Below are 24,482 nucleotides of genomic sequence, written 5' to 3' on the forward strand. Positions count from 1 at the left end.
CTGTTTGGACTCTCACTGTCTATCATTTGGAAAATTAAATTGCAACAGCTCTTTAAGGATAATTGGGTAGCTGATCTATTAAGTCTGAATCTTGCTTCTTTTTTTTTTATCCTCACCTAGAAAGTTTTTTGGCATTTATCTTCAGACAGAGCGGGAGTGAGAGAGGGGGGAAGAGAGAGAGAGAGAAACATCAATGTGAAAGAGACACGTGAGTGGTCGCCACCCACATGCCGGGGACAAACTGCAACTGAGGTACACGCCCTTAGCGGAAACCGAACCTGGGACTCTCTGGTCCGCAGGCCGATGCTCTAATCGCTGTGCCAAACCGGCCAGGGCTGAATCTTGCTTCTCGTATTAGAAGTGATAAGATGCCTGGAAGACCCGTTGTTAAACCTCTGTAGCACGCCTACCTCACTAATTGTGGGAGTACATGTGGGATGCTATGGAGGTGTTTTAAATTATTTCTATAAATTTAAATTTCTTTGATTTGCAAGGAATGTGTCTGATTTGGTTCTGAGAGTACAGAACATGAAAGTGATTAATATTAGAATACAGGCTAGTAGTTGTTCTTGTTCTTATTGATACTTACAACTGAGTTCTCAAAGTGGAGGCTGACCAAAGGATATTTATAGAAAGCCTCACTCACTAGAAATTTCTGGTTGAGAATAGGGGCAGTCTAATGTCATATCTAAATACGTAAGCCCAGATTATTAGAAAGAATTTAAAATGGATACAGTCCACTTTCTAGAATGTCCTGTAGTAGTAATATACCAAAGCTATGTCACCGAGTGAGACTGTACTTAGTGAGATGCACTGGTTAGATCTTGGGTATGCTGAAGATAGCTTTCTCCTGTTTGGCAGAAGGATGGAGTTGGTGAGACCACTTCTGTTACGCTGTCCAGCCCTGTCCAGTCCAGGGCAGAGATTTTTTCCCAGGGCTCATGATGGTTATCAAATTGGAAGTAAAGTAGCCTTGAAGAATTAGCTCGTGAGCTGTGGCAAAAGCTGCAATATATCTACTCAGACTCTTGCAGAATTTTTTCCCTTTCATTTTGCACAGTTGTAAGTCCTTATTGTGCCAAGTGATATAGGGGTAATAAAATGATGAATAAATGATATTTGCCAGATAGCAGATAATCTTTCCAGAACAGGCAGAAACAAGGCCAATGTGACAAAATGATAGGATATCTATTGACTCAATATAACAAAGAATATTTTATCAATTTGAGCTGTTTATAAGTGCATAGAGATTTGAAATTGCAAACTTAGGGATGGTTGAAATAGTCATGCTGAGATCAGATGCCTGAGAATCAGAAATGCTACATGACAAATTTCTCTACTACATAAAATTTTGGAGTATAAAATCCTTCCAGTGTCAAGATTCTATCTATTTCTTAAACATCAATAATGGTCAGAATATTAGCACATGTATTTTGAGATATGATAGGTTTTATTTACCCAGAAGGAGACTTGGCTTGTAATAACTTACCTGCACTCTTGTGCATCCCTTTGTCATGAGCGAATGGATGCTGACAGGTGCCATAAACCGAGTCGCATCAAGGTAATTTGGGTAGACTAAGTTGGATAAGATCAGGAAACTAGAGCAGTGGTTCCCCAAATTAAACCAAAGATAGTGGTGGCTAATACAAAAACATCACCTGAGGGTTTTAATATACTGATTTTTAGGCCTTATTCCTTGAATATTTAGTTTATGGGTCGGGTATAGGAGTCTGGGAATGTGTGTTTATGTTTCCTAGTTTATTCTGATGGACAGTATGATATGGACTGTATAGAATTTGCTTATTTCTCTGCTTCTGCGAGTGTTTTATTCTTTTAGGTTTGTTTTCTTTTTTACTTCATAGAGAAGATTCCTTTTCAAATCTGCAGGTGTAGCTCAACTGAACACAGGGGAAGGGGATTTCTCCATGCAATGGACCATGTGTATGCAGAGGGAAAATAAACTCACAGGAGCTATGAACGGTGGTGGCAGAAGCAACCCTACCAACTCTCGAATTGCGGTTGAGAAAGGAGTTACAAAGGAGGAGGATCGGAGCCTGCTGTGGCCACCAAGCGCTTCATCTCATCACCATTTCCTGAGCATGTGGGGACAGGCAACGGAACTCCCTGGGTTGCACCAGAAGGGATCGAAGCTGTGTAGCCTAGCATCTTTTTCCGGCAGAAATTCTTAGGAATCATTTTGAAATGAACACAGTCAGGCAAAAGGGCCCCGGTTACACTGTCAGGGCATCAGAGGCTTCCTCAATTGTTTTTCACTCTTGTGGCATCTGGCTGTGGCTGCGTGGAGAGGGGTCCATGGCAGCATTGCAGAGAATGAGCTTCTGGGGGAGGCCTGGCAAGATTCGCTCCCCGGAGAGATGATGATCAGACCCGCAGGTGCCTGCCCGAGTCGTTAGCAGAGTGAATCCTGGCTCTCTATCCAGCCTCCTCTTAAGCTTCTTTCCCCATGCTGCCTCTCCGCAAGATTCGGCTTGGTTTGCTGTGCACTCAGTCTCTCCATGAGCGTGTCTTTTCCCCAGAAGCTAATTATTTTTTAACAGATTGAGGGAACCGCCTCGTCATTTGTGTCTGGGGATAAGTGTCCTGGCCTATTTTCAGAACCTTTCTCTCTTTTCCTATAATTGTCACTTTCTTTAATGAGGCTGAAACACTCAATTTCTTGACCTGTATTTCAAAGACTTTGATGTTTGGTGCCTGACAAGACAGTGTGAACCGCCCGCCGGAGGAAGGTAGATTCTGGTGACTGCTCCCTGCGCCCAGACGGTCCATCTCTAAGCTCTAGAGCTGCCCTCACTTTCCTTCAGCTCATACTCTCTCCTTCACATCCTCGTTGTAGCCTGTAGTCAAATCCAAAGTTTTAGTTAACTGTTTGGAGAGTGAGTCAAAGCCTTTAAATAAATCTGCCCTGGCCGGTTTGGCTCAGCGGCTGGAGTGCTGGCCTGCAGATCAGAGAGTCCCGGTTCGGTTCCTGCTAAGGGCATGTACTTTGGTTGCAGTTTGTCCCCGGCCCTGATTGGGTCTTGCGGGTGGCAGCCATCGATGTGTCCCTTTCACATCGCTGTTTCTCTCTCTCTCTTTTCCTCTCTCTCCCTCCAGCTCTATCTGAATAAAAAATGGGAAAAATGAATAAATTAAAAAGCTTAGAAATCTAAGACCAATAATCTGTTTATAGGATGAAAACCAGCTACAGAAACACCTTGTTTATATCTGGCTACTTGGAGCTCTTTCCCATGTGCGTGATTTCCAAGGTCACATACTTTCAGTGCTTAGAACTGAGCTGTGCACATAGAAAGGCTCAGCTGATCCTCCTTTAGCTTAGAATGAACGGAGAGATAAACAAATAAGTTGTCTAGAAAACTGTCAGGACCCAGACTGGAACTAAAAGAAGAAACTCAATAGCACAAATATATATGCACTGTTTGTATATATAGCATAACCCTGTTACCCTAGAGCAGGACTGATTAATACCTTTGCTATATTCATTGATATTTCTATTTCAGATATGTTGAACCTTAAATATATAGTCATCATATTCATATATAATCTTTTCACGTCCATTATTTACTCTGTATTTAATTTGAAAAATGTTGGCTATAACTTTAAAAAAAAAATTGTAGTGTATTAGCATATTTCAAATGGCCAAACTGGGTAGAGAGGCTTACCCTACCTACCTAGAAGCCTCTTCAAGGTATCATTATTTTCCAGCACAAGTGAAGTTTATTCTACAAGACAGGGAATTAAGGGATGTATTTAAAACAATTTTAATAAAAATTTTTGCAATTTTAAAAATGACAATACAAGTTGGTGTTTCACGTCTCTAAAACAACTCATCCTCCTCTATTTAAGATAAATGAAGTATGACTATCATAAGAACTATTCCCAGCTGCTATGCACACTATATGCTGAGGTTGGATATACAGAAAATAAAGTTAAGGTGTTAACTTTTTAGGAGATTATAAAATATAGTAAAACCTTGATTAACCACACTTCAACGTTTAAAAATCATAATGAACTATTTTTTCTCTTTTACTGTCTTTCAAGGGAGAGAGAGATGTCACAGGAAAATAAATTGGCATCATACACTTAGTTTAAAAAAGAAAGGGAAAAGGAGAAGCAAGTCCCTCTTGATTTCTGGAGGTCAGCACGGCTCAGCTCTCAATCTGCCCAGTTTCCTGTAATTCCACTTTCTAGATCTCTAGTGTGAGGCAGTGAGATTTGGTGCTCAAATGAACAGTAAACCTGGGGACCTGTGGCTTCTCATACCACCAAGAAAGGATCCAATCCCCTTCCCTAGGCTGTCCATTGAGACAGAAGAGTGGACTTAATCAGTACTTGAAAGATTGTCAGTGTCAAGCAGTGAACTTGTTAGCTCTGAGTTGAGCAGAAAACCAGTTATCAGAAGCCCTCCTTCCTAAACACTAACACAGGTCCCCAGTGTCGTTTGGCCCAATGTGATTGGCTGCCACTGGGATGCAGGATGTGCAGGTAGTAGCTGAGGCCTGGCCGTGCCCAAGCCTTCCTGGAGCGGGAGGGGTTCGGGGGGATTGTGACAGTATAGCTGAAAGGGGCATGTGGATTCCACTTAGTAAAGCTTTGGATGGAGGGATGACAAAGGACTTCCTTGGGGAATATGTGTTCACGTTTGCAAATGGGAAAAATCTCATTTCAGACTTTGTCCTCTGTACTGAAATAACCCTTTTAACCTGGAGAAAGGACGCCCACAGAGGAACTTGTTCAGTGCACTTGCTGTTCCCGGAACAAGGAGGATGTACTCACTCAGTGCCGATGCAGAATGCACCTGTTCCTCCTCTCGGCTTCTCTGACTCTTACCCTTCCTTCAAGGCTAAGCTCAAGCTCAGCGTTCCCTCGTCCTCAGCCCTCCCAGCCTGTCCACAAAGCAGTCTCATCACTGTCTTCATCATCTTCTCTTCACAGTGGGAGCCGTGACTGGTGCTTTTCGTTCTCATTTAAAAATGGGACAGAACCTCCTCGTTCTAAAATGCTTTAAATGGGACCCTACCCAGAGGCAGCAAACGCTGACTCCTGGGCCTAATGAGCCCTCGATTATCATTTGGCATTATTAAATGTCAACAGTAGGATGGCTCCCCTCTGGGAACTCAGTGGAAATGGTGAGAAATATGAGATTAGGATTGAGGAACTACAGAAAATAGCTTTTATTTATTGGCAAAGGGGAGGAAAACTACTTTGCATTATCCCAATGTTCCTCTTACATCATCTGTTGCCCACGTCTCCCCCCTCCCCTTCCCTGGAGCAACAGTTCTGTCTTTGTACAATGTGACACATTTTATTTCAATCATGATATTAATAATGGATATTAACACAGAAATACTTATGTGCCGATCATTTAAAAGGAAATTTACGCTGCACGGTTTCTTGCCCACCCTCCTCTGTGAGGACTTTCTCTGACTTTGAGGCTGGTGGTGATGAATCGAACCCTCTGGAGGTTTATCTGGGGAGGTGACTTGTATGTATTGAGTGCTTCCTACGTGCCCAGCCCAGGGTAAGTGCTTCCATTCCACAATCACAATCCCCAGTGAAGTAGGCGTCCTGGACCACATTTCACAGGTGAGAGAATGGACAGAGGAGGTAAAGTCGCTCATCCTGGTCACAGGGCTGGAAGTAAGGGGTGGGGCTGGAGTTCAAGCCCAGGGCAACTGCTAGGCTGCAGAGCCTCCTGCTTGGCAGCGGAATGCGCTGGGGGCAGGAGGTTGAGGCCAAAGGGCGGGAAGGGCAGGCCCTGCCTATGTGTGTCTTGGCATTGTTTTGGGGTTCCTCTCCTAGCTGTCAGAGGGGCCCTAGACATTTTCCTAAGGGTGGAGAGGGGATGCAGGCCCTTCCTCCTACTGGAAGATTGGATAGAAGGGTCTGTACTGCCTCAGGGTACAAGAAACCTTTCCTACCTCCCAGGCTCTGCCACTGGCTTTACCTGAGGTCTTGCCTCTTCCCCTCTGAAATGAATGCACCAGCCTGTGTCCCTCCCGCCCCACAGGGTTACTGTGGTTCCCACCAAGGTTATGTCAAGGGCACACAAGGCTTGGCAGTTGTTTGGGTGGGCTGACTTTGAGACAACTTCCAACCCTGAGACTCTGTATTAATGAAGCCTTTCAAAAAGACTGAAGAGCATAAGTCCCTTTATAAATGTAAGGGATTACTGAGAGCAGAGAGGTGTGATAACAGCAGGCATGTAGAGGCGCCAGAGATAACTGTGACTTCTGCTTCGTCTGCCTCTTGCAAGAGATTGCATTTCTATGGAGCATGTTGTCTGTCTCTCCCAAGGGCTGGCACCAGTTGGTAGGGGGAGACTTGAGCAGTGCTTAGACATGGAATGGGGAACAATGTGTCTGGATCCACTATCTCTTTTTTTAAAATTTTTTTCTTTATTGATTTTAGAGAAAGAGAGGAAGGGAGAGGGAGAGAGAGATAGAAACATTGACGAGAGAGAACTTCGATTGGCTGCCTTCTTCAGGCCCCACACTGGGGATCGAACCCATAACCTGGGCATGTGCCCTGACTGGGAATCGAACCAGCGACCTCTTGGAGAATGGGTCGATGCTCAACCACTGAGCACACGTTTCCATTTGGCACCCAGCAGAATCAGGTAGCAATGAAGACAAGTTACCTTAACTAGTTTGTAGCTTTTTCTAGAAGTAACTTGCCACATTTCCTAGATATTGAGATTATTTGGGCACCTTCTTTTTACAAGTTGGTGTTAAGTGTATTGTGCTATGGTAAATACAGTGTTTCCAAGATGAAAAATTTGCATAAAATGCCTTGTATATATATTTCCTTGTACACAAGCAGTGGCATTTAGAAAATCCATTGTGATTCATATGATAAATACTCTCTCCCTCTCTTTTTCTTATCTTCTTCCACGTACAATGACCAATAATAATAACCAGGAAGGAGAAACCAGCGTTATGACTTCTGGAAGGCCCAGGGGACCCCGTGCTGTTGCAACGCCACGAAGTATGGACATTTAAACAGCCTTTTCTCATCTCGGATAAGGAGAGTTAAGGAATGCCCGACACCCTATTTTTCTCTCCCTGTTGTGCATTTGGTGGCCCACCCTTAGGGATGGAAGGAGCCCAGTGGTGGTTAATAGGTGCTCAGGGTCCGACAGCTTTGTTCCTTGGGAGCGAGAAAAGCAAAGACGGCCTCGTTGTTTCAACATCTCCCTCGGATCCGGACCTCTTTCGTCCTTGTGCCCAGACGGCCGGTCCCAGGTCAGTGGAAGTGGAGCAGCACATGTAGGCTTGATGGGGCTGACAGTGCACATCTCAGTAACTGGTAGATGCTACAGATCAGGGGTCCCCTACACGCCCCCTAGAAAGCTCATACTTATACATTTACCAGCATGGCCAAATCATTCCCAGCCTGAGCTTTGTAGTACTCAGACTCCCCCTGTATATGGAACCTGTCCTTGGAAGGTCATCCCTTTGATGTTCCCTCCAGACTCTGTGTTTCTAGGTGATGCTTCCTCTTATTTTTGTTTCTCTTATTATCTTGTAGAAGAAACACAGGATTTGGGGATCCGTACAGCTGTATTCAAATTGCCACTCGCTGTCTGTATTCACTCTTTGATGTTCTAAAGAGTAAAACAGGGTAATAATTTAATAATGCCTTTCACAGCTGGTTGAGAGGAAATGTTCACTCTCTTCTCCATTCTGTGGAACAGTAAACTCCAATCTATGAGGGGAGATAGGAAGACAATGTTAGCACCTCTTTCCATGTTTATTTATTCTTAAATAATTTATATGTGTGTATATTTGATAAGATATAAAATATAATTAGAGAGTTGTAATGTAGTTTATGAATATATATATTGATGCATATAAACATAAAAGAAAAAATTTTACTGATGAGCTACATAATCAAAACAATTTGGCCTATCTGCAATATTTTCTTAAGTATGATTGACATATTTATATTAAGGTGTTAATTAGTCATCATCATTGATTTATTATAGATCACCAAGCTATGTTTGGCATTTTATTTATTTATTTATTTATTGTTTGGCATTTTAAATAAAACAATATGACCACTTCAATATCTTATAATAAAAAAAGTAAGCTCTAAGCATGGAAGAAGATTACAATTCTTGCCTGCCTAGGGTATGCATTTGCATTCCTTTCTCTTAGGCAGGCGCTGGCCACATGCTATCTTGCCCTTTACAGGAAGACCTTGTTGCCCCTGCCTTATTATCATTAACTACAATGACACCATGAGAGCGATATACACATTATTTAGATAGAGAAGCGGAGGGCATTCTTTACATATTAGTATAAAGACAGGATTTATTCCTAGATCTGGTCATTCTAAAGCCTGTGTTCATTCCACTAACATGCACCTTCCTGTAGTACTCCCAACGACAAGTTACAAACACAGCAGGACCAGCAGTGGACTAGGAGGGAGGGCGCTAATGGGACCCCTGGGGTCAGGACATTCTGAGGAGAGTCAGGCAGTGCCTTCCTAGATATCACTGGTTTATGTACTACTATTACTCGATCCTGTTCTATACCCATGGCAAGTGTTGCTAATTGATTAAAGCACAATTTTATTTTATTTTTGCCTAGTTGGATGCAGCCACAGAAATCTTAGGAACGCAACTCTCCAGGCACAATAAATGAAACAATTGGCATTTCTGACAAACACAAATAGAGAGATATATGAGAATATGTGTCCTATGGAAGGCTTTGAGGCAGAGAAGAAGGGAATTATAAGAAAATGAGAGACAACATGAAATTTTGTTAGCAAAAATATCATTCACAAGGAACATATTTAGGAAGTCCTCTTTGCCCAGCATGTAACTAGGAGCTATGGGGGATACAGGAGAGCAGAAAACAGTCTAGCTTAGTGGTTAGGATCATGGACTCTGGAATCAGAACCTCAGGGTCCAAATTCCAGGTCTGCTGCTTAACTGTGTGTGTGACTTTGGCCAAGTTTTACTTATTCCCTTGTTTCTTAGTTTTCTCATCTGGTAAAATGGGGAAGTAAGGGAACCCACTTTATGAGGTAATTGTGATAATTAATTGACTTAATTTACATGAAGCATGCAGGGCCATGCCCAGGGTAAGTGCTAGTATAAATGTTATACTACTATGATACTCAATGTGTTTAAAATATAATTGTGAACTGAAGACAAACATACAGAGAAACTAAAAACAAAATACCAGATAACATAGTACAAACTATGCCTAAGGTTTCCATTTTTCTGTGTTGTGTACTTCTCAGCACTATTTCTTCTATCTGTAAAAATCACGGGTAATGAACACTGTGTCACCATTTTCTGGATTTATGCATGATGGTGCTCCATCCTCATGAATTTTATCCATCACCTCATGGGTTTGTCAGTAGCCCCCAAGACAGGATGGTCTCATAGAAGATCTTGCTGACCTATCATTTGTCTTTTCTTTTTTTCTCAGCTATAGCCAAATAGACATTCTTGTCATTATGGCAATTTGGAAAATAATTCATGTCACTCTAGTACTTTTCAGTAATGTTGACTTACCAGTGCAGAGTTAAGGTCTCATGATGCCATGAAGTAATGAGTTACCTTTAAATATTCAAAATAATTTATTCTAAGAAATGGAAACCATTTGTGTTATAACTCCAAACTGCAATACTCCAGGGATATCTGAGAAGTCACCAAGGAGCTAAACTACATTTTCAGCAATCCTCTAGAGAAAACACTTCTATGATATATGACTGTAAATATGCCTTACATATGCCCTTACAATCTACAGCTTTAAAATATTAAATTTTAGAGATGATGTTTTCTTAAGTAAATTCACAGGGGAAAAATTAAATTTTAGTGCAGCCCCTCACTGAGTAAAGAGTCAAAGATGGAAACACATAATTTTGGGGGAATTGAAATTTCAGAATTCTCTCCCCCCCCCCCCCCTTCTTCTATCAGTTATTTTAAGATGGCAGGTAATGAATCGGTCCAGGAGCCACTAGAGTTTTCTGGTTTTGTGCAAAGAGATGAGCTCTCTCTTTGGTCACTAAATATAGACTTTTGAGATTTAGTCCTAGTAAAGGTATAAAAGATGTAAGTTGGAAAACATGGAATTTAGCAGCTCAATCTTTGTGGCAGCCTCCAGGCTAGGACACCAACACTGCTATTTCTGCAAACCAAGGGCTCTGACTCCAAAGGTTTCATCTGGAATGCAAAAACCAGCCAGGCTCTCGCGGGGAGGGTACCACTCCTCAAGCATCACCTAATCAAATTCCACATGCATTGTATTTATACCTTTTGAAATGTCAGACGAACTAACTTGTGGTAATTGTATCATTCCTGATATTTGGGAACATCAGTCTAAAGGACAACACTGGTCTTTGGGTGTGGCAAATTAAATTATTGTAACAAATATTTACTCCTTCAGCTGACCTTCATGAAAGGTAGCTGCTCACTTCATTGATGTTGGGTTTGATGATATGACTAGTTTTGGCCAACAGGATACTGGCAAACATGACAGTCAGTTTTGAGCCAAAGCTTTAAGAAACTTTATATGTTTTTGCTCAACCCTCTGGGAGCTTTTGACCTCAGCCATGATGAGTACGTTCTTCAGACAGCTGTATCTCCTGCCTCAGCCTAAAACCCACTAAGCAGAGTCATTATGGCCAATCTGTAGAAGCATGAATATGGAAAATAAATGTTTGTTGTTTTAAGACACTGAGTTTTGGGGAGAATGGTGAGGCAACATTATTGATTATAGCATTAGATGGTTAATACAGGCCTTACCTTTAAACGTTCCTGGTTTGAGATTTCCCTAAGGTTTAGTTGTTTGATCTTCATATCCTAGTCGGAAGCTGGGCTATATATTAGGCATGGGAAGAGACTGGGTAGATACATCTTACTTACTTACTATGTTTTATCAAGTCTCCCAATGCCTGATTTATTCTCACATTGAATTGTGGTTTAGCTGTGACTGAGTGTTGCTGCCAGATTAGAATTTTTGATAAAAAAAAATACTTTCTCACATTTCTAAGCTTGCTGTGTCCTTTGGATGCTTATGTCTTACACCGTGTAGCTGTTGATCCCTGGTTGGCCCATTCATTGATGAGGAGACAGTGATATAGCAAAAAAGTACACAGTCTGGATTCTTATCTCACCAAGGCTGAGTTTCCTCAGCTATAAAGTGGCAATAATACTTCTTTGCGTGTGTGTGTGTGTGTGTTTTAAAGAAGCAGCATGTAAATTGAGTAAAATAGCCAGTAAAGCACGGGATAAAATCTTCAGTGATTGAGTGCCTGCCATCTACTATGTACCAAATGCTTTTACAGGTGCTTTCTCTTGTCATCCTTACTAAAAAGTGAGTTTTATACTATTATTAACTTTATTTTTTTGGAGCAGAAAACGGAGGTAATGGAGTCTAACTAACTTTCCCAAAGTTATACATGTAGCTAAGGAATGGTTGAGCAGTATTTTAACCCAGGTCAGAGTGTAGAAAGTTTTCAAGAGAAAGAGACGATCACTTATTTCCTAACAAGAACAAACTGGATAAGTTAAAAAAAAAAAAAACTATAATTTTTAAAACCTGCAAAATACCTAAGGGTATAAATAAACTAAGCTTAGAAAGGAATAGGTAGAAGAAATAGGCGAGGAAAGAAGAGTCCTGTGGTTGTTTTCCTCCCTAGGGACAGGACAGAAAGAGGATTAAACCCCCCACAGATGTGACTAAGGGGAAATCAGCCAGATGTTTGATAACCTTTTAATGCCCACTTGTGTACCCATGCGATGAATAAAAATCCCTAGGATCCACAGTCATAAAGCAAATATGCGCCCAATCTCTGTGTATGTCCCATGAGCGCACAGGACAGCACACCAAGGTGCGGGGCGGAGGAGAGCTGAGTGGGCATCGCTGAGGCAAGATGAGAATGTAAGTCAGCAGTTTGCCCAAACAGGGAGAAGAACCGAGCGAGATCCCACCTCCATCCTGAAGCGCATTCAGTTTTAAGGATGGAAACAAGGCAGGTAAGATCCCACCTCCCTAGATGTGTGGAGCCTCACCAAATGAACAGCAATAGCCTAGTTAGGATTGGGATACTTAAGAGAGAGCCGCGGTGCACTGAAGCGAGTCTTCACTGAACGATGGGTAGGGCAGTAGGGTGGAGAGATGTCCTGTAGCACAGAAAGCCTGATGCAGGATGGGAGAGTGAGACTCTATACTGATCCCAAAGGGTGGTCGCCCAGCTGTGAATCTGAGAGTTCAGAGCTACACCTTCTGTAATTCAGAAGGGTGGTGACTGATTATAAAGCATAAAAAGATCTCTGGAGTCTTGTGGGTGTTTAGATCCTAAGCTCTGCTAAGGGAATGTTTTACTCCCACCATTAAAATCACTTGAAGCCAGTCGTAGACAGAATCTTTCCAAAGCTGTGACAAAGCCCCCACCCAGCTCAGTTACAGATTAGGTCAACTCAGCCTCACCAAAATGACGGTCTGAGAAAAGAATCCGTATGATCTTATCTGGGGTCAAACATTATTTATTCATTATCCACTATTGGTATTTTTATTTTTATTATTTTTACATTCTAGAATTTTATTAATTAATTTTTACAGATGGTTCTCCTTTTACCCCATTGACAGCCTTCTCCCCATCCCCCCCCCGCCATTCCCAACTTTGTTGTCCATGTCCATCGGTTATGCGTACATGCATATAAGTTCTGTGGTTTATCTTCCCCACCTCTGGGGGTTGTCAGTCTGTACCCTACTTCTACATTTCTGGGTCTACTCTGTTCCTGAGACTTATGCTCATTATATTCCACAAATAAGTGACATCATGTGATTTTTGTCTTTCTCTGCTTGGATTGTTTCACTTAGGATAATACTGTCCAGGTCCCTCCATGTCGTCTCAAAGGATAAGAGATCTTTCTTTCTTATAGATGCATAGTACTCCATTGTGTATATGTACCACTGCTTTTTTAATCCACTCATCTATTGATAGATACTTGGACTGTTTCCAGATCTTAGCTATTGTAAATAGTGCTTCTATGAACATGGGGGTACATATATTCTTTCTAATTGGTGTTTCAGGCTTCTTAGGGTATATTCCTAGAAGTGGGATCACTGGGTTAAATGGCAATACAATTATTAATTTTTTGAGGTAACACCATATTGTTTTCTATAGTGGCTGCACCAGTCTGCATTCCCACCAGCAGTGTACCAGAGTCCCCTTTTCTCCACACCCTCGCCAACACGTTGTTTGATGATGTGTTGATGGCAGTCATTCTGACAGGTATGAGGTGATACCTCATTGTTGTTTTAATTTGCATCTCTCTGATAATGAGTGATGTTGAACATTTCTTCATATATCTCTTAGCCATTTGTATGTCCTGTTTGGAGAGGTGTCTATTTAGTTCCGCTGCCCATTTTTAAATTGGGTTCTTTGTGTTCCTTTTCTTGAGTTGTATGACCACTCTACATTATTTGGAAATTAACCTCTTATTTGATATATCATTGGCAATTATGCTCTCCCATACAATGGGTTGCCTTTCCATTCTGATGGTTGTTTCTTTTGCTGTGCAGAAGCTTTTGCGTTTGATGTAGTCCCACATGTTCATTTTCTCCTTTGTTTCTGTTGCTTTAGATGATGTATCAGTGAAAATTCTGCTCCGTATGATGTCTGAAATTTTGTTGCCTACATTTTTTTCTAAGATTTTTATGGATTCACCAGTCACTTTTAAGTCATTTATCCATTTTGAGTTTATTGTTGTATATGGTGTAAGTTGATGGTCTAGTTTCATTTTTTTGCATGTAGCTGTCCAATTTTCCCAACACCATTTATTAAAGAGGCTGTCTTTATCCTACTGCATGGTCTTGCCACCTTTGTCAAATATTAATTGAGCATATTATCTTGGGTCAATTTCTGGGTTCCCTGTTCTGTTCCACTGGTTTATATGCCTGTTCTTGTGCCAGTACCAGGCTGTTTTGATTACAGTAGCATTGTAGTATAACCTGCTATCTGGTATTGTGATCTCACCTACTTTGTCCTTTATTTTCAAGATTGCTGTGGCTATTCAGGGTCTTTTTTGGTTCCATGTGAACTTTTGAAGTACTTGTTCTAGTTCTGTGAATTATGTCATTGGTATTTTGATGGAGATTGCACTGAATCTATAGATTGCTTTGGGTAATATGGACATTTTAATGATGTTAATTCTTCCAATCCATGAACAAGGTATGTGCTTCCACTTATATCTTCCTCTATTTCTTTTTTCAGTGTCCTGTAGTTTTCTGCAAATAGGTCCTTTACTTCTTTGGTTAAGTTTATTCCTAGGTGTCTTAATTTTTTGCTGTGATGGTAAATGGGATTATTTTTTAGTTTCTCTTTCTGTGAGTTCATCGTTGGTGTATAAGAATGCTGTCGATTTCTTGACGTTCGTTTTGTATCCTGCTACTTTGCCAAATTCATTTATTGAGTCTAGTAAATTTTTGATGAAGTCTTTAGGGTTTTCTATGTATAATATCATGTCATCTGCAAATAATGACAGTTTCACTTTCTCCTTTCCAATTTGGATACCTTTCATTTTTTCTTCCTGTCTGATTGCTGTGGCTAAGACTTCCAGTACTATGTTAAATAAGAGTGGTGAAAGTGGGCATCCCTGTCTTGTTCCTGTACTTAAGGGAAATGCTTTTACTTTTTGTCCATTGAGTATGATGTTGGCTGTAGGTTTTTCATACATGGCCTTTATTATGTTTAGATATGATTCCTCTATTCCCATATTGCTGAGTGTTTTTGTCAGAAATGGGTGCTGGATTTTGTCAAATGTTTTTTCAGTGTCTATTAATATGATCATGTGGTTTTTATCTTTCATTTGGTTATGTGGTATATCACATTTGTTGATTTGTGAATATTATACCAGCCTTACATCCCTGGGATGAATCCCACTTGGCCAGGGTGAATAATTTTTTTAATGTATTGCTGGATCTGATTTGCTAGTATTTTGTTCAGGATTTTAGCATCTATGTTCATCAGGAATATTGGCCTGTAGTTTTCTTTGTTTGTAGTGTCTTTTTCTGGTTTTAGAATTAGAATTATGCTAGCCTCATAAAACGAGTTTGGAAATCTTCCTTCTTCTTGAACTTTTTGAAAGAATTTGAGGAGAATGAGTGTTAGTTCTTCTTTGAATGTTCAGTAAAACTCCCCTATGAAGCTGTACGGGCCTGGGTTTTTGTTTTCTGGGAGAGTCTTAATTACCTCTTCAATTTCCTTAGTTGTTATTGGTCTATTCAAGTTTTCTATCTCTTCCCAGTCCAGTTTTGGGAGACCACGTGTTTCTAGTAATTTGTCCATTTCACTTATATTGTCCAATTTGTTGTCATATAATTGTTCATAGTATTTGTTAACGATCCTTTGTATTTCTGTGGTGTCGGTTGTTACTTCTTCTCTTTCATTTCTGATTTTGTGTATTTGGGTTCTCTCTCTTTGTTTCTTGGTGACTCTAGCTAAGGGTCCATCAATCTTGTTTAACTTCTTAAAAAACCAGCTTTTTGGTTTATTGATCCTTTGAGTTGCTTTTTTGGTCTCTATGTCATTTATGTCTGATCTGATCTTTGACCCGGCCCGCAGGTCGATCAACGAGGACTCTAGAGGGGGAGTGAGGATGAGGTGGGACAAGAGACACGAGAAATGGAGACAAGACAGGATTCTGATCAAGTCTCGTTTATTCAGGGGGAGTTCACACCATACATAGGGGGAAAACAGGGGAAACAGCCAATGAGCATCCCACCTGAAGCCAACCCCAGCAAACACCCCAGGTGGAACAAATGATAAGCAAAGAACGGAGCAAACAATTATCTTAGAGGAATGCAGGCACTGCACGCGGAGAGGCACGGCACGCGGAGAGGCACGGCACGCGGAGAGGCCCCGCCCTGGGGCCGGAGACAGCAGAGCAGACTTTAACAAGATGGATACCATGCAAATGGTCTCCCACAGATCTTTACTATTTTCTTCCTTCTACTTGCTCTGGAATCTTCTTTTTGTTTGCTTTCTAGTTCTTTAAGTTGTGAGGTTAGATAGTCTACTAGAGATTTTTCTTGCTTCTTGAGGTAGGCCTGTAGTGCTATGAATTTCCCTCTCAGAACTGCTTTCGCTGTGTCTCATCGATTTTGTGTTGTTGTGTGTTCATTTTCATTGGTTTCCATGAAGTTTTTAATTTCTTCCTTGATCTCCTCGGTAACCCAGTCATTTTTTAATAACATGCTATTTAGCCTCCATGTGTAAAAATGTCTTTGCATGTTCATGTTGCAGTTAATTTCTAATTTCATGCCATTGTAATCTGAGAAGATGCTTGATATGATCTCAGTCTTCTTGAACTTGTAGAGACTTAGTTTGTGCTCTATCTTTGAGAATGTCCCATGTGCACTTGAGAAGAATGTGAATTCTGCAGTTTTTGGGTGTAATTCTCTGTAGACATCTATTAAATCCATTTGGTCTAGTGCTTCATTTAGAATCTCTGTTTCCTTGTTAATTTTTTTGTCTAGAGGATCTATCCAGTGATGTCAGTGAGGTGTTGAAGTCCCCTGCTATGATTGTATTGCTGTCGATTTCTCCTTTGAAGTCCTCCAGAAGATTTTTAATATATTTTGGTGCTCCTATATTGGGTGCATATATGTTTACCAAGGTTATATCTTCCTGTTGGATAGATCCTGTCAATATTATGTAGTGACCTTGTTTGTCTCTAGTTATGGTCTTCATTTTGAAATCTATTTTATCAGATATGAGTATTGCTACCTCAGATTTTTTTCCTTTCAATTTGCTTGGAATATTTTTTCCATCTCTTCACTTTCAACCTATGTGAGTCTTTTGTTGTGAGGTGGTTCCACACATATGTGAGTTATGCTTTCTTATCCAATCAGCTACTCTGTGTCTTTCTTTTGGAGCATTCAAACCATTTACATTTAAGGTGATTATTAATATGTACTTATTTATTGCCATTTTTGTTTAGTGTGGTTCTATTTTAATTCTTATTTTTTCTACTAATTACAGCAGTCCTTTTAACATTTCTTGTAGTGCCCGTTTGGTGCTCATGTATTCCATTAGCCTTTTTATTTTGGTCTGGGATGCCCTTTATTTGACCTCCTATTTTGAATGATAGCCTTGCTGGATAGAGTAGTCTTGGATTCAGATCCTTGTTTTTCATGATTTTGATTATTTCATTCCCTTCTGACCTGTAGTGTTTCTATTGAGAAGACAGCTGATAGCTTTATGGGGGTTCCTTTGTAGGTAACCTATTGATTATCTCTTGCTGCCTTTAGGATTCTCTCTTTGTCTTTAATTTTTGGCATTTTAATTAGTATGTTTCTTGGTGTGGGCCTGTTTGGGTTCTTTTTTATGATGTGAATGTTATTATGTTTCCAGTTGTCCCACAGTTCTCTTAAGCCGTCTTCCTAATTGATTTTATTTTTCCTTTTGGTTTTCTGATTTGTTGATTTTTTTCCACCCTGTCTTCTAATTCACTGATCTGGTCCTAAGCTCCCTCTACTATGCTGGTTAGTCTTTCCAATGTGTATCTTTATTTCTGATATGTTATTCTTCATTTCTTCTTGTTGGTTTTTCATTTCCAGTTGATTGATTTTCAATGTTTCTATGTCTTTACTCATGGTGCTGATGTCCTTACTCGAGGTGTTGAGCTTCTTCAAGATCATGGCTCTGAAGTCTACCTCTAATAATTTGCTTAGCTGCATTTCATTGATCTCATCTTTGATAGAGTTCTCTTGTTCTTTCATTTGGGATTTTTTTCTTTGTTTTACCATTTTGGCTATCTCAGTGGGTTTGGGAGCCTGCCAAATTTTCCCTGTGGGTGTTGGTGTTCTGCTGTTTGTGGTTCCCTGTACTGGGTTTGGATGAGCCTGGGCAGGCCCACGGTAAACCCCACTGTCAAGTCTTACTTTTCTGGGTAGATTTGCAATCCCAGGAATTGTTCCGTTATCCTCTAGTTTTTTGCCTGGAAGCTCTTGGTCGTGGTTAATTGAAGAGACTTGGGTTCTCAGTTGAATGAAAAACTCCCTCAGCTTTTTAAAATAAGGGGATTTCCCAAGGGTGGGGCAGATGCTGGTTGTTAATGAGCCTCAATTTGTATTTCAATGGGCCACCTGGGAGGGATTGGATCTTTGAAGGACGGGCCACCACTTCTCCCCAGAGCCCTGGGAATGAGTAAGATGGCCACCGTTCTGTGTGGCTGCAACTCAGCAAAAGGTCTGAGTGCCCCCCAAATCCCAAGTGTCCCCACACAGTTCCAGTCCAGTCAGCTCTCCCTCTGCTGGAGCTCAAGGTGAGTGGCTGTGGCTATTTTAGGGCTCTGTCCCAGCCCTCTGTGCTGTGTAGTGGGTTTGAGATTTTAATCCCGAGAGCTCTGCTCACAGCTAAGTCTCCTGCTGTCTGTGGGCTCCCAGCCCCCGTCTTGTGCCTCCACAATCTTTCCAGGATGGATTTAGAGTCCCTGGTTATATGGTCCTCGCAAGCTGCTTTTCTGTTGCTTTTTCCCAACAATTTGTCTTTATTTTAGTTGTAATTCCAGTTTGGTCCTAGGAGATGGTCTGTGTAGCTTGCAGTTATTCCACCACCATTTTGGAATGGCTATTCATATATTTATACACAATGTCTGGCTTACATAAAAACTATTAATCAGGAAACCAAAAAAGCAAGAAAATATAACCTATAATATAGAAGCAGAACCACAGAAGTGTAAGTTATTTACTCTCTGGTCATTTGCAGTAAAAGTTTGCCAACCCATCATCTAGGGCAAAAAGAAATTATATGTTTAGGGGAGCAATATTACGAATGTAAGCTTAATTCCCATAAAATAATGGAGGATAGAAGTCATTAGAGAAACCTCTTTAAAAATGCTGAAGAAAGAAAAAAAATGTCTACCTAGCTCTGAGACTTTCAGTTCTGCTTTGGCATTTATCATATTTCTTATTGTGGAGTCCATAGAAACCAAACCCACAGATCTTGATAGTTAACCCTAAGAAGATGAAGTTAAACAGTGACAAGCTTAGGATGCACAACTGAATTAAAAAAAAAAAAAAGAATATTGCTCACTAAGAAGTTAGGGGAGATATGTTTTACAATAACATATGTGAAAATGACACAGGGCTTTAAATGGGCAGGACACCCCATTTTGCTTGCTGTGAATACAACAGTAGCTGGAGGCAGGAGATATACCTAGACTCAAGACAGACATCTACCTATGCAGTGTTTTTATGATAAATTCTCTCAGCTGTGGTTTCCTTCTTTGTAAAATAAAGTTGATAAATGCCTCACCTACTTTACTATGATTTATTTCCGTTCTCATGATTTGAAAATCAAGGTTGTGACCAATTGAAAGGCACTTTAAATACCCCCAAAATATAGGTTGAAATAGTAAAATGACAACCAAACCTCCTACCATCAATACAAATAAGTGTATTCTATGTACCATGGATACAATTCTAGAAAGAGAGGTGATGGTTTTACTCTATTCTGTCCTCATGAGATCACTCTGGGAGTGTTGAGTTCTGAATATCACAGATCAACAGAGAAATAGTTGTAACAAGGCGCATGTTCAGAGGACAGAGTAGAATTCTAAAAATCTTAAGTGCAGAATATTTGAAAGAATGGAAGATTATTCCTAGATGAATAGTGGCCTTGAAGTGGTCCCAAGAAACAAAATGGAAAAGCATGGATTTTTATGCAAACTTTCCTATTTAGAATCCTGTCTCAGCCACCCCCTGGCCACAGGGGCCTGCAGGAATTGGCTAACAACTCCAGTCTCCTTTCAACATATGTTAAATGGAAATAGTGTTATCTAATTTACTATACTTTTGTGAGGACTCAGTGAGATAATATTAAGAAACATAAACAAATATGTAGGCTACTTTTATATATAACTCTAAGATAATAAATCTGGAATAATTTTAATTACTTATAAAACATTTTAAATCAGTGACTGATATATAGAAACAGAACTGACTGCTCCTCTTTGGTGAGGAATTTGAGTATAAACTCGCTGAAGTGTAGTCAAATGATGGGACTGAATGCTATTTTAGGTCCTTTACAACTTCAGATCATATTTGAACAGTATCAGGAAATAGCACAATGCATCATTTTGCCAACTTTATTCTCATTATCGTGTAGAATTTGTATGTATCTGTTAGTAGGTTTGAAGGGGTCAGGATAGATTTATGTACCAACCTGGTCAGAAGAGCAGAGCAAACTGAGAATGAGAGAGATCCAAACAGACTTTCCTACTGAGTATTAATCAAACTTTGTCTCTAAATTTTATAGATGTTCATAGTAAAAACACGAGTTTTTTATTTAAAGAGCAGGAAAGCCCCATAGATCTCTATGAAAAATTTTAAAAAGTTTACTAAATATCAGATTAACTTTTGGAGTAGTCTAATAGACACTAAGAGTTTTATTTTTATTTTATTTTATTCTTTGTTAATTCTTACCTGAGGATAGTTTAGGGAAGGAGGGGAGACAGTGAGAAGCATTAATGTGAGAGAAACACATCGATTGGTTGCCTCTCGCATAACCCCCACGCCTTTGACCATAATCAAACCCATGACCCTTGGGTCTGCAGGCTGATGTTCTAACTACTGAGCCAAACTGGCCAGAGCGCCATTAGGAATTTTTGTTTGTTTGTTTGTTTGTTTTTTATCCTCACCCGAGGACATTTTTCCCTTTTTTGTTCAGGTAGAGTGGGAGGGAGAGAGAGGAACAGAGAGAGAGGGAGAAACATCAATGTGAAAGGGACACATCGAGTGGCTGCCAACCACACGACCAACCAGGGCCGGGTACAAACTGCAACCGAGGTACATGCCCTTAGTGAGAACCGAACCCGGGTCTCTGTGCCGCAGGCCGGCGCTCTAACCGCTGAGCCAAACCGGCCAGGGCAACATTAGGAGTTTTATATTCTTCAAGGTAAAAGACAGGAAACATTATTTTTTGTCGTAAATCTGCAGACATTTTATTTATGAAAGAAACAAAACTAACAATGGCAGACATGTCTGCAAAAATGACTAGAAATTGTCAGACCTGGGGATATGTTGTTCTTTGTCTCATGCTTTAATAATATGCAGAAGTCTGGTTTAAAGAAAAGCTCTCCTGTTAGCATTGTATCAGTAACAATGACTGAACTACAAAGCAATGCGTAAAGAGAAATGCTCTTAATGGAACACTTGAGAGTTATTTGAGAGTCCTACCTGGAGAAGGAAAACACATTTTGGCAAAAGAGATGTTGTGATTGCCACGGACCTGCCAGGAGATTTTTTTCCCCTGAGATATTAATGTCCTCTCTGACTGAGAGGCCCTTGTTTTGCATATTGATTAAATTAGAAACTGCACTAAAGGAGTTTTTATCATGATTTACTTTTACCTGCCCTGATTTATTTATATTTTATCCTCCATTTACAGTTGCATATATGCAGGAAAATAAGCCCTACAATTTTAGGAGAAATCAGAGTCTTACCCCTAGAGTCAAAATTAATTTGAGGTCCTCTGTAGGCAAAATAGCTAATCACATACATGAAGTTTTTCATTACCGTCTCTATTACTTTTACTATTCTCATAAATGCCCTTTCCCCCATCTCAGTCATCACACTTTTAATTTATTTTTTAACAGCCTTATTGAGATATAATTCACAAGCCATGCAACTCACTCATTTACAGTGTACAATTCAATGACTTGTAGTCTATTCACAGAGTTGCTCATCTGTTACCACAATCAATTTAGAACACTTTCATTACCCCCAAAGAAACCCATATTCCTTAGTTATGACTCTCAATCCCCTCAGCTTCCCAACCTGGGCAAGCAGTTTTCTACCTTTTTCATCTCATGGCACACATAAACTAATTTCTAAAATTCTGCAGCATACCAAGAAATATGTTTGCTGATCTGACCAAAAAAATAGGTATAATTTTGATTGACTTACAAAGGAAATAATAATAGTAATTACCTACCCTTTTTGCTCCAAAGTGACTTTAAAAAAAATCAGGTGCCTATACTTGAATATTAGAATTAATCGATCAAAAGCAACCTTATTATGTGATGTGACCAATAGGATGCAGCTCTGTTATATGACCAACATATTTATGGTTCAAGACAGGACATTCACATGGGATGGCTATTATTGTGTTGGCTGTTGTCATTTTTAAATTTGATAATTTAAGGGGAAAGAGGTCAGTGCCACTGACTAAATAGTCAGTTATTCCGTGTTTTAAAAATTCTTTCAGCACACGGGTTGAAAATCGCTGACTTAATGTAATGATTTAAAGGTTCATCCAGCCCGACTGGTGTTGGCTCAATGGCTGAGTGTTGACCCATGCACCAAGAGGTTGGTGGTTCGATTCCCAGTCAGGGCACAAGCCCAGGTTGTGGGCCTAATCCCCAGTGGGGGGCATGCAGGAGGTGGCCAATAGATGTTCTTTCTCATTGATGTTTCTATCTCTTTCTCTCCCTTCCTCTCTCTCTAAAAATCAATAAAGAAAATAAATAAATAAATAAAAAGATTCATCCCACATTGTAGCATGTAGCAGTACTTAATTTTTTAAACTGCCAAATAATATTTCATTATATTGATATACCACATTTTATTTATCCATCTATCAATCAATAGACATTTGGAGTTTTTCTATTTTTCAGCTATTATGAATAATTCTGCTCTGAACATTAGTATACAAGTTTTTGTGAGGACATATATCTTTCTCTTGGGTGTATACCTAGCAGTAGAATTACTGGGTCATATAGTGAGTCCTTTCACTTTTTATTATTATTTTTTTCTTTACTGGTTTTAGAGAAAGAGGAAGGGAAAAGAACTAACCACTTAGCCACATGAGCCAGGCAGGTCCTTTAACTTTTTAATGAACTACCAGACTATTTTCAGAAGCAGCTACACCATTTTACTTTCCTTCAACAATGTTTAGAGTTTCAATTTCTCCATATCTTCAACATTTTTAATTATATGTCTCTTGGATTATAGCCTTTCTAGTGAGTATAAAGTTGTATCTCGGTGTAGTTTTTATTTGAATTTCTCTTATGACTAATGATGTCAAGCATTTTTTCATACACTTATTAGTCATGTGAATATCTTCTTTGGAGAAATATTAAAATCTGTTCACAATTTTAAAAATTAGATTACTTGACTTTTTATAATTGAGTTATAATCATTCTTTATATTTTTTAGATATAAATCCCTTATAATATATATTATTTGAAAAAATGTGTCCCATTTGGTGGGTTGCCTTTAAACCATTACATTTTATTAGGTTTTGTTTTTCTCTCTTTTTACTGATACTTGTCTATAGGAATGGCCTACTACGTTGTTTCCGTGATAGTTTTAACCATTTAAATGTCATCCTTTTTCCTATCAGCTCTCACATTCACTCATCTGAGCATCTACTAGGTAGTGGTCTTAGCTACTAGGGATGCAGTGGTCAATATGCAGTCTTGTTCTCATCTTTGTGGCACTTACAATCTAGGGTAGGAGAAAGACCTTAATCACCCAGTAAGATATTATCCTACTGCTAAAAATTTCCATAGTGAGCATTTGTTTTTGCATCCAATTAGCTCATTTTCTAATCTGGTGCCAGTGCCTCTTGCTTTCTGTACCTTCAATCTAACACATTCTCCCTTTTTGAGAAAGGCTTGGGTTTCTTTGTGCAGAATATTTGGAAGTAGGGGTGCAAGTTGTACTTTGCACAAAGGATCGGCAATTTTGTCAAGATTGGTGTGAAAACCAAAAGTTATCCAAATAACACCATATAGTAAACCAAAGAGGAAGACAGCAGAGAATATGAGGACAAAAGCTCTCTAGTACAAGTGCCAGCGATGGGCCACCTGTGCAGGACTCCACCCGAAGAGCAGAGAAGGGCTATATGTACTCGTTCCAATGAGGTCTTATGTGATGAGCACACGCGCTTGGTAATTCTGATAACCTTTTTTTTTTTTTTTTTTTTAACATTGGCTTTAGGTTACCTTTTGGTTCCATAAAATATAATAATAAAAAAGAAAATGCAGGCGTCTGGGTACTAAGCAAGTTCAAATTGAGTTCCAGTTTCTCATTTCTTTTAAGATAAATTTGAATATGCTAAAATCTTGTCTGATTTAGAAAGGTGGCAACCACTTGGAGTTATACTGCATATAAGTAGCATGTAAAGTGAATGGTGATGATGATGATGATGACGACGATGATGATAACTCATTGTATCAATATAGTGTTTGGATTTTCAAAGAATTTTCACTTACATAGCCACCGTAGCCTAACAAGAACCAAAGAAGGCTTCATTATCTATGTTGTTGTTGTTTTTTTAAAGAAAACTTTCTCGTGAAGTATAACATGCATACAAGAAGTGCATAGATTATAAATCTACAGCTCAGTAGATCCTCACATTCCATGCAAACAGCTCAAGGACCAGATCATTACCAGCATCCAACTTCTTCCTCTTTATACCTATTTAATCAC

Source organism: Molossus molossus, unplaced genomic scaffold, assembly GCF_014108415.1.
Source record: "Molossus molossus isolate mMolMol1 unplaced genomic scaffold, mMolMol1.p scaffold_m16_p_6, whole genome shotgun sequence".
NCBI lineage: Eukaryota > Metazoa > Chordata > Mammalia > Chiroptera > Molossidae > Molossus > Molossus molossus.